This window comes from Triturus cristatus, chromosome 10 (assembly GCF_964204655.1).
Source record: "Triturus cristatus chromosome 10, aTriCri1.1, whole genome shotgun sequence".
Lineage (NCBI taxonomy): Eukaryota > Metazoa > Chordata > Amphibia > Caudata > Salamandridae > Triturus > Triturus cristatus.
In genome coordinates this window covers 560,270,916-560,281,993 of record NC_140593.1, presented here as the reverse complement: position 1 = coordinate 560,281,993, position 11,078 = coordinate 560,270,916, and positions in this window count along the sequence as shown.

Sequence of the window (11,078 nt, the reverse complement as noted above, 5' to 3'; positions counted from 1 at the left end):
AACTGCCCGATGATGAAGCATGACATCCCCTGGGATGTGTGAGGGCTACAAGAGACAAGTTATGTTTCTCCCAAGCCCATGACCTGACACCTCTCTTCCTCCCTCTCTTTGTTTCTCTTTTTTGTCCCCCTAAGTGTGAGGACTACGTGTTTACTAATTGCATACACAAACCCTGGAACAGTGCCCCTTATTTGATATATAGTACTCTATCGCCAACATTCCAAATTTATTTTCAATACACGTGTAGAGGCTAACTACATCCATTGTCACAAAAAGTAGGTCATCCGACCACACAAAGTCCTTCAATTTAAGCAACACGTCCGTGTATATGACGGAAGATCCATCACATGCTTCTGCAATCTCAAGTCAACAAACTCAGATATTCGCTCTGTAGGAGAGCCTGCCCCTGAAATAATAGGCCGTCCAGGGGGAAAAGGTGCTCTTTTGTGGACCTTTGGAAGTGCATAGATACAGGGAAATCTTCGTTGGCACACTTTCAAATACCTTTATTCAGAATCTGATAATAAACAACTCTCCTGCCAACCACTCAGCTTAATATCGATCAGAGACATGAGGTCAGGCATAGTATTCCCACTTACCCGTTCATAACATGCAATATCATCTAACTGACATTATATTTCCTTTATATATTCAAGTTTGTCCATCACTACTATATTATTACCTTTGTCTGCTTTTCAAATAACTATAGTGTTGTCTTGCTCTAATCTCCTCAGGGCTGCCCTTTCTCCCTTGGTCTGATTATTGCAATTACTAGAGAAGAATCTATTGGGATCTTCTAGTCTGCATAGATCTTCCAATACCTTTTCACAAAATAGGTCAATGTTTTGATGACACGATCCAATAGGTATACGTTTGGATTTGGGACGCAAACCGCTGTCTACACTGAGATTTTTAACAATATCCAGATCTTTTAATAATGTCCCCATCTCAATTTCTGTCTCCTCTTCTATTGATAACAAACACTGGACATTTCGCACATCTGCCACACTTAGTGATGGTGTAGGATTCAAATCAATTCGCTCTAAGTAATTGCACCCTTGATTACTGAAGAAATCTTTTAATTTCAGTGTTCTACCAAACTTGAATAAATCAACATGAACATCAGTTATGTCGCCCCATTGTGAGGGACATGAAATGTATGTATATATTGTATGAGAATTGATTCATTAATATTTAATTATCGTAACTCTTCTGAAATTGTTATAAATTCCAGTTTGTTATGTTTTGCTCTGGTTGGCTTTTTGTCATCCTCTAACTTATCATAGCAATACGTACATATATTTTGATGTGTGGATAAATCAAAGCAATACTCTGCAAGTAAATTTACAATAAATTATTTCCACTTATCTCTGTTCTCTTGTTCAGTTTTTGAGTGGAGAGAAACATTGTGAGTTTGACTTTTGTAGTGAGTGTGTCAACAAACAATACAAACACAATGTGGTTTTTCTGAAGAAACTGTGCTAACCTTTGCAATCTCTTCAGTAAAGTTGTCAATACTATTGCCTGTGTCCTGCTCCTCTATACCTTCAGTAACTAACCCTTCATTTTTTTAGACTGCTGATCAGGACGAGAGAAACAAAATTGAACATCTTCACAAACGTTTTCTATCTCTGCTACTGTGTCATGCATTAGAGCTCTAATAATTTCTCCTAAACATAAGGCAGGACTTTCACATAGTAAAGCCTTCTAACCAAATTTTGCATTCTACAATGATGAATAGCCAACATTCTGAAGTGATGAAGGTGCCTTGGCACACTTTCTTTGATAGACATGCTAGTGAATGTCCCTGTAAATTAGTATACCTCCTAAATGTGCATGGATTTAATCCTTTCGCATGGAAACTGACGTATAAAAGCTCTCAATATATCAGTTTATTCCTGCTGAACACTGTAAATCCTACTACAGTTCCATTTGTATACAGGGGCCTGCCTATATCTTCCTTGTACCTCTTCAGCTATCACTTCTTCAAAATTCCCAGGAACCATCTCCTCTCAAGTGAATGGGAGTACCATCTTTCACCTCATAACATTGACCAGTTGTTTCAACTGTGTGCACTAATGTATTCTCTTGAAGGTACCTTTGATCATTAAAGAAAGGCTCATCACTGGAAGTATGATTCGATTCGCCACTGAATATTTTACAAAAATGAGTTTTATTAACAAGTGTTTTTTTCTGGCTCTTCCTCTTCATACAGAACACTGTTTTATCCAGTGTTCTCATTCTCTTTACTATTAAGATTAATAGTTTACGCTTAAATGCAAATGCTTTATCTACTACACTTTCTATGAGTTCTTTGTGCTTGTAAGCTGCTGTTCTTCTCTTATACTGTTTTATATTTTTTCCAAATTTTGTATTACCCTATTTCTACATTTTTTTTTCTTATGTCTTCGTAGTGTTTATGCTTTTCTGTCAGATGAGTTGTTTTTTTGAACTTTGAACATGAGTTACTGCTTGTCGTTTCTGAGTTCTTGGTAAAACTTCCTTTTTATTCACATCATTTTCCACATTTAAACTTTTTCTTAACACTGTTGTAAGAAACTCCTTAGCTCTCTTAAAAGCAGATGTTTTTTCCCCACTACGTTCTGTCCGTCATTTTCTTTTTTGCTCTCAGTTTTTGTCATTAATACTGTTTCTTTTGTGCTTTGCTCATCTTTTCCTTTTTTGTCATCTTAAATTCTTCTCATTTTACACAAGTAGATATCTGAAAACAAAATGCAGTATTCATTTTTTGTTCCATACTTCAAGCATCTAAATACCTACATAATTCAATATATTAGTGTTTCATACCATTCCGGAACTATAAAACGTAACAGCTCTACTGCCTGACAAAGTACATGTTGTTCTTACATACCACCTTTCCTATGGCTTACTTATAGAATAACTAAGGTGTGACTTACATGTAGTAGAAAGAAAATGTAAGGCTTGGCAAGGGATTTGAAATGCCAAGTCAACCTGGCAGTAAAACTACATGCACAGGCAGCGCAGTAACAGGCCCAACACATGTTTAAAGGACTAGGAGTGGCTAGGATTGTCAGTACTTGACTACTTATCTATGAATTTTTCAGTCCCTCTTTGGGTGTGTGACTGTATGTATAAATCACTATACTGGTATATGAGTGGCTCTCTTAGTAACTCTATGGGTGTATAAATCTGTATGCAAGTCTGCGTATGGATAGCTTACTGGCTGTGTTAGTGAGTGTTAGAGTATGTAACTGTGGGTGGAACTAGCTTTGTTACTGCTGGATACATAAGTGCTGTGTACGTAAATGTCAAAGTTCCTTTGTTGCTGTCTGACTGGGTGTGCAAGTGGCTCTATGCTTTTGTGAATAGGTATGTGATTTGCAGCATGGGTGGGAGTGTCACCACTTCACTACATATCTGAGTGAGTGTTTCAGTCAGGACACTTGATGTTTAACTGGGCGTATGGGTCTGTAGGGCATATGTAACTCACTGAAACTTCAAAGTAGTGTGTCTTACCTTATAAGCACATATTACCCTGCCCTATGACCTACCTACAGCCTACCTTATTGGTGATTTATATGTAGTAAAAGGGAGTTTAACGCTTGACAAAGGGGTTTTAAATGCCAAGTTGACCTGGCAGTAAAACTGCACACACAGGCTGTGCAGTAGGAGGCCGAACACATGTTTAAAGGACTACTTGTCTGGATGGGTGAAGAGGAGTGTCAGTACTTGGCTACATATCTGAGTGAGTGTTTCAGTCCATCTTTGGGTGTGCCACTCTATGTCTAAATAACTATATTGGTATATGAGTGGCTCTCTCAGTATCTCCGTGAGTGTATACATCTGTATACAAGTGGATGTATTGATAGCTTACTGGCTGTGTTAGTGAGTGTCGAGGTATGTAACTGTGTGTGCAAATAGCTCTGTTACTGCTGGATACATAAGTGCTGTGTTTGAGTGAATGTCAAAGTGCCTCTGTTGCTGTCTGACTGGGTATGCAAGTGGCTCTATGCTTTTGTAAATAGGTATGTGAGTTGCAGTATGGGTGGGAGTTTCAGTACTTGCCTACATATCTGAGTGAGTGTTTCAGTCCCTCGTTGGGTGTGTCACTGTATGTGTAAGTAACTATATTGGTATATGAGTGGCTCTCTTAGTAACCCTATAGGTGTATGCATGTAACTGTATGGATAGCTTACTGGCTGTGTTGGTGTGTGTTGGGTTGTATAACTGTGTGTCCAACTAGTTGTGTTATTGCTGGATACATTAGTGTTGTGTGGGTGTGTGAGTGAATGTCGAAGTGCCTCTGTCTCTCTTTGACTGGCTAGGAGAGTGACTATAGTTTTCTAAATATATATATATATAAGTTGCAGTATTGGTGGGAGACTGGATGTATAACTGTTTGAATGGGACTGTAAGTGCACACGTAACTCACTTAAACTTCAAAGTATATGTCGTACCTTTTAAGCGCATCACCCTGCCATATGACCTACCTACAGCTTACCTTACGGGTGAGTATATGTAGTAGAAAGAAAATGTAAGGCTTGGCAAGGGATTTGAAAAGCTAAGTCAACCTGGCTGTAAAACTACACACACAGGCTGTGCAGTAACAGGCCCAACACATGTTTAAAGGACTAAATATCTGGATGGGTGACTAGGAGTGTCAGTACTTGATTATATATCTGTGAGTTTTTTAGTCCCTCTTTGGATATATGAATGTATGTGTAAGTAACTGTATTGGTATATGAGTGTCTCTCCTAGTAATTCTATGGGTGTATAAATCTGTATGCAAGTGGCTGTATGGATAGCTTACTGGCTGTGTTAGTGAGTGGATGTAACTCTGTATGCAACTCGCTCCATTACTGCTGGATACATAAGTGCTGTGTGAGTGAATGTCGAAATTCCTCTGTCACTGTCTGACTGGGTGTGCAAGTGGCTCTTTGCTTTGGCAAAAATGGTATGTGAGTTGTGTCACTGACTGAGCACTTGCTTCAGCATCACATCCAGTACTGGACTGACAGTACCAAGCACCAGGCATTTCCCCAAGAGGCTGGAAGGGTGAGGAGCTTATTTTGTGATGGGGGACTTTTTTGACAGAATGGGAACCGATTTCAAAGCAGGCCAGCTGCCTGGCCAATGGCCGCCACCACTACCACTCACTTTTAGCCTCCAGGACATTCAAGTGAGTCAGACCAAACTCTGCGCTGCACAATACAATGCTGCCGCCCAGTATCGTCTTCAGAGATCCTCTAGTGTCCTCCTCTACTCACCTTAATTAGTTTAGTTCGGAAGCTTTTGTTTTGAAATTCGAATCATATTAAGCAAGCTGAGAGTTGTGTAACTGTAAGGTATTTCTGCATGATGCTACAGGTCAGGAAAGCACAGTGCGTTTACTTCATCACTTAATTCAAGTTAATGGGGCTAGTACAATCATTTCCCCACAAACATCAATCAATTCATTAGTATAATTATGAACTGTGGTTTCTACATTGTCAATATGTGCCTTAGAAGGTCTTTTGTGCCCTGCCATCTATGAATGCCATACTATTATGTTTTGCGACTCTTGTTACAGTAGATAAGTGCTAAATAAAAATAAATCATATTTATTGGCTTACAATAGCATACATTATCACCTCCCATCTGAATATTTAAATTCATGTTCCATGCTTGAAATCTTATGTTTTTTTGTGTTCTTCTTAAGAATGTTTGTGGGTATGACTTGGTACCCTGGTGAACTTCAAGGTCATCATTTACTATGCTTTGAAAGTATTACATTTTGAATATTTAATGAAAAAAGTGTTGTAAAATAGTCCATTTCACAATAAAAAAATATATATCTTGGGGAAGGACCCCCCAAACCCTCTTGTAGCAGTCAAGAGCCCTCGCTGCGCTCGCTTTGAATGCACCATATGGGGACTGGTATGTCTTATTTTTTGTGTTCTCCGTAAAAAAGGCTGTGGGTAGAACTAGTTAATACATTTGAGTATATTGTGAAAAATATGTTGTAGAGTGCACACATTTGGGGATTTCTTTCCCAATTTGTCTTGGGGAGCAGCCCCCCCGAGATCCCCTTATAGTGGTCAGGCCCTTTCACTGCACTTCCCCAATCTGTCCCTGCTGTGCACAGCAGTGGGCCACTGGCCTGAGAGCTCCAGACTGGGTCCACAGCATGGGGGGCCCCCTCCATGTATTTTGCAGGGGGGACCCCTGAAGTTTTGTTATGCCACTGCCACTGAGGCTTACCACTACCTTCAAATCTGCCACGCACTTCACAAGGCATCGCCAAAAGGAGAGGAGCTCCTGGAATCATCTCCCCCTGAGGATAGATCACTGACCGACTATATGCCCAAATTTTCCCCGCTTATTGCAAACTAATTAACAGGTCCTAGGAGGATATTGAGTGGTCAGAGGCCCTGGAATCCATACGGAAGGTGGCCATGCCATCTAGATTCTGTCTGGTGCAATTGAAAATGCTATATAAGTGTTATTATGCATGTACTACCCTAGCAAACATGGGCAGAGCAACCACAACAATGTGTCTCAGGAATTGTTGGCAAATAGGCACTTTATATCACTTTATATGGAGTTGCCCAGCTATTCAGGAGTATTGGGGATCAGTGGTGACTTGTTTAAATAATGTTAGTAGAAATCTCCCCAAAATGGTGTCTGTTAAACATATGGGAAGAGGTTGACCTCACCAGCATGGACCAGATCTGGATGGCTTTGTGGATAACGGTGATGAAACACAGAATTGGTCGTGTATGGAGAGCGGAACAACCGCCGCAACTGAGTGATTGAAAATTAGATATGGACTGGTGCATGCTTGTGGAGAGGGCAGTCTACGAGAGGAGGGGCTCTCTCGGCAAATGGACCAAAATTTGGGGGAAATGGAACGATCATCTGGGGGGATTGTGAACTTCAGATGGAATAGCGGGAGTTGATGTTTGATGCCAGGAACACACAAACGCTGCTGTTGATTAGTACCTTGTCTGCTTGGTGGGTGGTGGGGTGGGGGGCTATTGGGAATCGTGGAAAGACAAGCACCAATGCTTGGTGCCTTAATACTGCACTATATGATGTTGCTGTTTTCATTTTAATTGCAATTAAACGATTTATTTAAAAAAATAAATCTTGTTTGGTACTGCAAGTGTTAAAAACTCTTTGGTCATATAAATCCACAGCATACACAGGGCTTTCCCTATTTGAATTAATGAGAGGAAGGAAAAATAGATCAAAGTTTACCCCAGGATGGTTACCCACTCCTACTATTGAGACCTGGTCTTTGGGAAAGGTCAGAGAAAATTAATAAACAAGATGAATACTACTACAGGAAACATGGGGTTAAACACAGCAAGTTAAAGGTTGGACAGTGGGTTAGAATTAGGAAACCAGGCATCGTTCCTAAGGGAGTTAGTTCTTACTTTGAACATAAACTCATTTTACAATTGTTAAATAATGTAGCCAGATTAGAAGATGGTAAGGTGTGGAAATTGAAGAGACTAGCTGTGTGTTGTGAACAATGCAAAGTAGAAATGCCAGAGAAACAAAATGGTAGGACACACAATCTGGAAAAAGATGTTGTAACTACAGAGCACCAGGAGCGTGTCATGAACAACAAAATAACACAGAGGTAGACAAGTAGAAGACATGTCAAGGGGTAATGAAGAAAACTTGGGACAAGAAACTAACAAGTTGACTAGAAGACCAAAGAGATTATTTAATCAACCCATGGAGTTAGGTGATTATCTTTGAGATTAATCAATTAAGCTAGATTACATACTTGCTTCTTTTTACCTATAGGCTATATGGTGAATTTCACTATTTAAAATATATCAATGCAATGATTGTACTTTTCCAATGTGATTTATATAAGGGTTTTTATTTGTGTTTAAAAAGGGGGGAGATGTGTAGAGGTGATTTAATGGAAGTAATGTCATCAGTAGAACATTGAATGTTGAAATTAGAATGTGAGAAATGAAAGTTGGAGAAATTAGCTGTTTAGATGTCGTGGAGCTCTTGGTCACACAATAAAGGAGCTTAATAAAAATAAGGGGACAAAATAAAAGGCATGCCCACCAATCGTCTGAGCATCGCATGGCAGTTTGAGTTAGTATCCGATACCCCAGAGGAATCCAAGTAGACCACAAGATAGGGAACACTGTTTACTCCATCTAGCCTGGTATTACCAAATGCTAGGGATGCTCAGCCGCTTGGGGGCCACTGGCCATAATTTTTGATTTGGGATAATTGTGACCAGATCTAGATCCACCATGAACCAAGTACAGGAATTAACAGAAAATTGCAGGGCTTTAGTGATGTGGGCCATCAGGACTGCATCGTCCATCTATAATAATGATGAAATAGGGAGACAATTTATCTTTTGGACATCTAAGCAGGCAGAGGTTAAAACAGGACTCTACTTATTAATATAAAGAATAAAAAGAAGAGAACACATCCCTGATGCAATGATAGCATTAGATAAACAGGGTCCGATAGCTCTCCGCTGGGACCAAACCTAACGTTAACTGACAAAGTGTCATGTCATGTAGCACTGATAGGAAGTGCATCAATGCTACCTACCAACACAGCTCGAGCAGGATCAACTACAACTTAGCGTGATTGACCTTGTCAAACAAGGATGACAAAGCCATGAATGCTAGATCCATCTGGCAAATATTTAGCTACTGTGCATTTACCTATTATAAGATTAAGATTTAGGCACCCTGCACTGGACCTAGCTGCCCCCTTAATCCAAATTGAGAAGGATGTAATATATTGTTGGTAACCTATTTCCATATTCTGTTATATAGGCGAAGTGAAATAGGTCTGTAGCATCTCAGCTTAGAGAAATTACCCTTTTTAAATAGGGAGACGATGATTGAAGCGGGCCAAGAGCTTCGTAAGTGCTCACTATCAAGGTTGTTGAAAACATAGTCAATAATGGAGCCCAAAAGTCGATATTGCACTTTAACAAATCAATTTGCATCCAATCGGGGCTAGGGGCTTTCTCTGCAGGGCTCCCATGAATATCTTTAAATATCCCATCTAATGTGAAAATAATTTAGTGTCTGATTTAAAATAAAGTGACAAATCAAGCTGGGGGAGCACCTGGTAGGCAGGCAGCAAGTAGCCAAAATATGTCTCACCCGCTATTCGCCAGCAATATGACAGTTCAACGTAGAAGGAAAGTCATTGCTCATCTTGACCAAAAGACTTTATGAACCCTTCTGTTAGTAGCTGATAAAAGGTGCCCCCAAGTTTTGGTGTTTAGCCACATTTGCCTTCTTTGCATCACTAATTTATAAAATGAGCGAAACATGGCCGCCTTAGTAGGATCACTGGGTGTAGGCATTAGAGCATTGCATAACCGCCTAATACGAAGAGAGCATTTTGAATCAAACCATTGATGACTATTGTTTGATGTTCTTGCTGGCCTAAGTAGGGCAGATTTGACACAATTATTCACTCCCTCAAAAGAGCTGAGAATAAACTCGCAACTAACCACTTCAGGATGTGCTAGGATTGAGGGTAAACTCTATGCTTAGTGGGGCAACTGACTGTGGGGCCTGGGAGGGTAAACGAGGCCACCAGTTGATTGTAATTGCCATACCACAAATCCAAAATTACACGCGCTGTATATATCTCATTAGGCCACACAACAAAAATATGTAGGCGCAACCTCTTCTGTGGAATGAGAGTGCAAAATCAGCCCCACAATCAGCAGATTCAAGTGCTTTAACTAGGTCATGAGCGACTACGTAGCTACATAGCTTGGAATTATTGTAATTGTAATTGCATTTATATAACGCTTACTACCTCTGATGAGGCGTCAAAGCACTTTTCGGTGAGTAGCACGCTACTCCAAATCACAAAAAGGATTAGTGATAAATTAATACAGGGAAATATTAAATTAATTTGAGTGGTTGGACAGAAAAGGATAGTGGAGGGATAGAAGAGGAAAGTTTCTAGGAAGTGTTTATTTGGAGAGCATAGCAGTAAGAGGAGGTTTGGGATGAGTAAAGGAGAGATTGAGGGGTGGAGAGTCTCTAGGAGTGGATTAGGGAGAATGATGAGGTATCGGATGAGTCAAGCAGGGATACATAAGGGAAAGGTTTAGAAATGCTTTTTGGAGAAATTTGAATAGTAAAAGAGGTTTGAGATGATATAATGAACAGTAGAGGAGAGAAGAGTCTAGAAAGGGCTATTTTGGGGATCAGACCAGTAGAATGGGATTTGGGATGAGTCAGAAAATGGAGGCAGAGAATATATTGACAGAGGTATAGGGTGAAATATAGGGTAGTGGTGATGCTGAATTAGGAGTAAAGTAATAAATATAAAGATACATAAGTACATGGAAGGTATATATGTATAAGGAAGGTAATATATTTGGATTTAAGTTGTATTTAATTAACTCAGACTTTCAAGTGTTGCTTTACTTTAAGCTAATGTTCTTGTTTTATATATTTTTTCCTTTTATTAACTCAATAGTGAAGCAATTGTAGATAAATAGTATGTTAAAATGTACGTATTTATGCAGTAACCTATAAGGTAAAGAAAAATCTATTCTCACTGGACTTTATTGATTACTGATATAAATATATTCTTATTTGTCGCTAAACTGATTCCATCCATTTTGTCCATCCAGATTTTTCACTTTTTATCACCTGGTTTAATCATGGTGTGAGTCCTGATAGTATGAATAATAGCTTCCAAGATTTTCATGTGAATGTAAGTGGATTTAATCTTTACCAGCCTTTTTGTATTCTTGCAGTTGAACTTTATAAATGTGGATACCAGATTCTGAAGAAGAGCTGTGCCTGTTTTTTCCATTCCATGTTTTTTCAGTTCTGCTTTTAGGTTTTCTTTCAACCATGCATGTTTAACCTTATGAGTTCCTATATGGGTAGGTTTAGTTGAGACTAAATTGTTGAAAAAAGACTGGATGGTGGTAGTGCTTCGTCAGCATATGTCGGGTTGAGCTAGGGCATAGTGAATGAAGGTAGACACATCCATTGCGTTCAATGTAAACCAGATTTTAGTAGTACTACTAGTTAATTCACAGAGGAGGTTCTGTTATGTGAAATCTTGACCTGGACGCA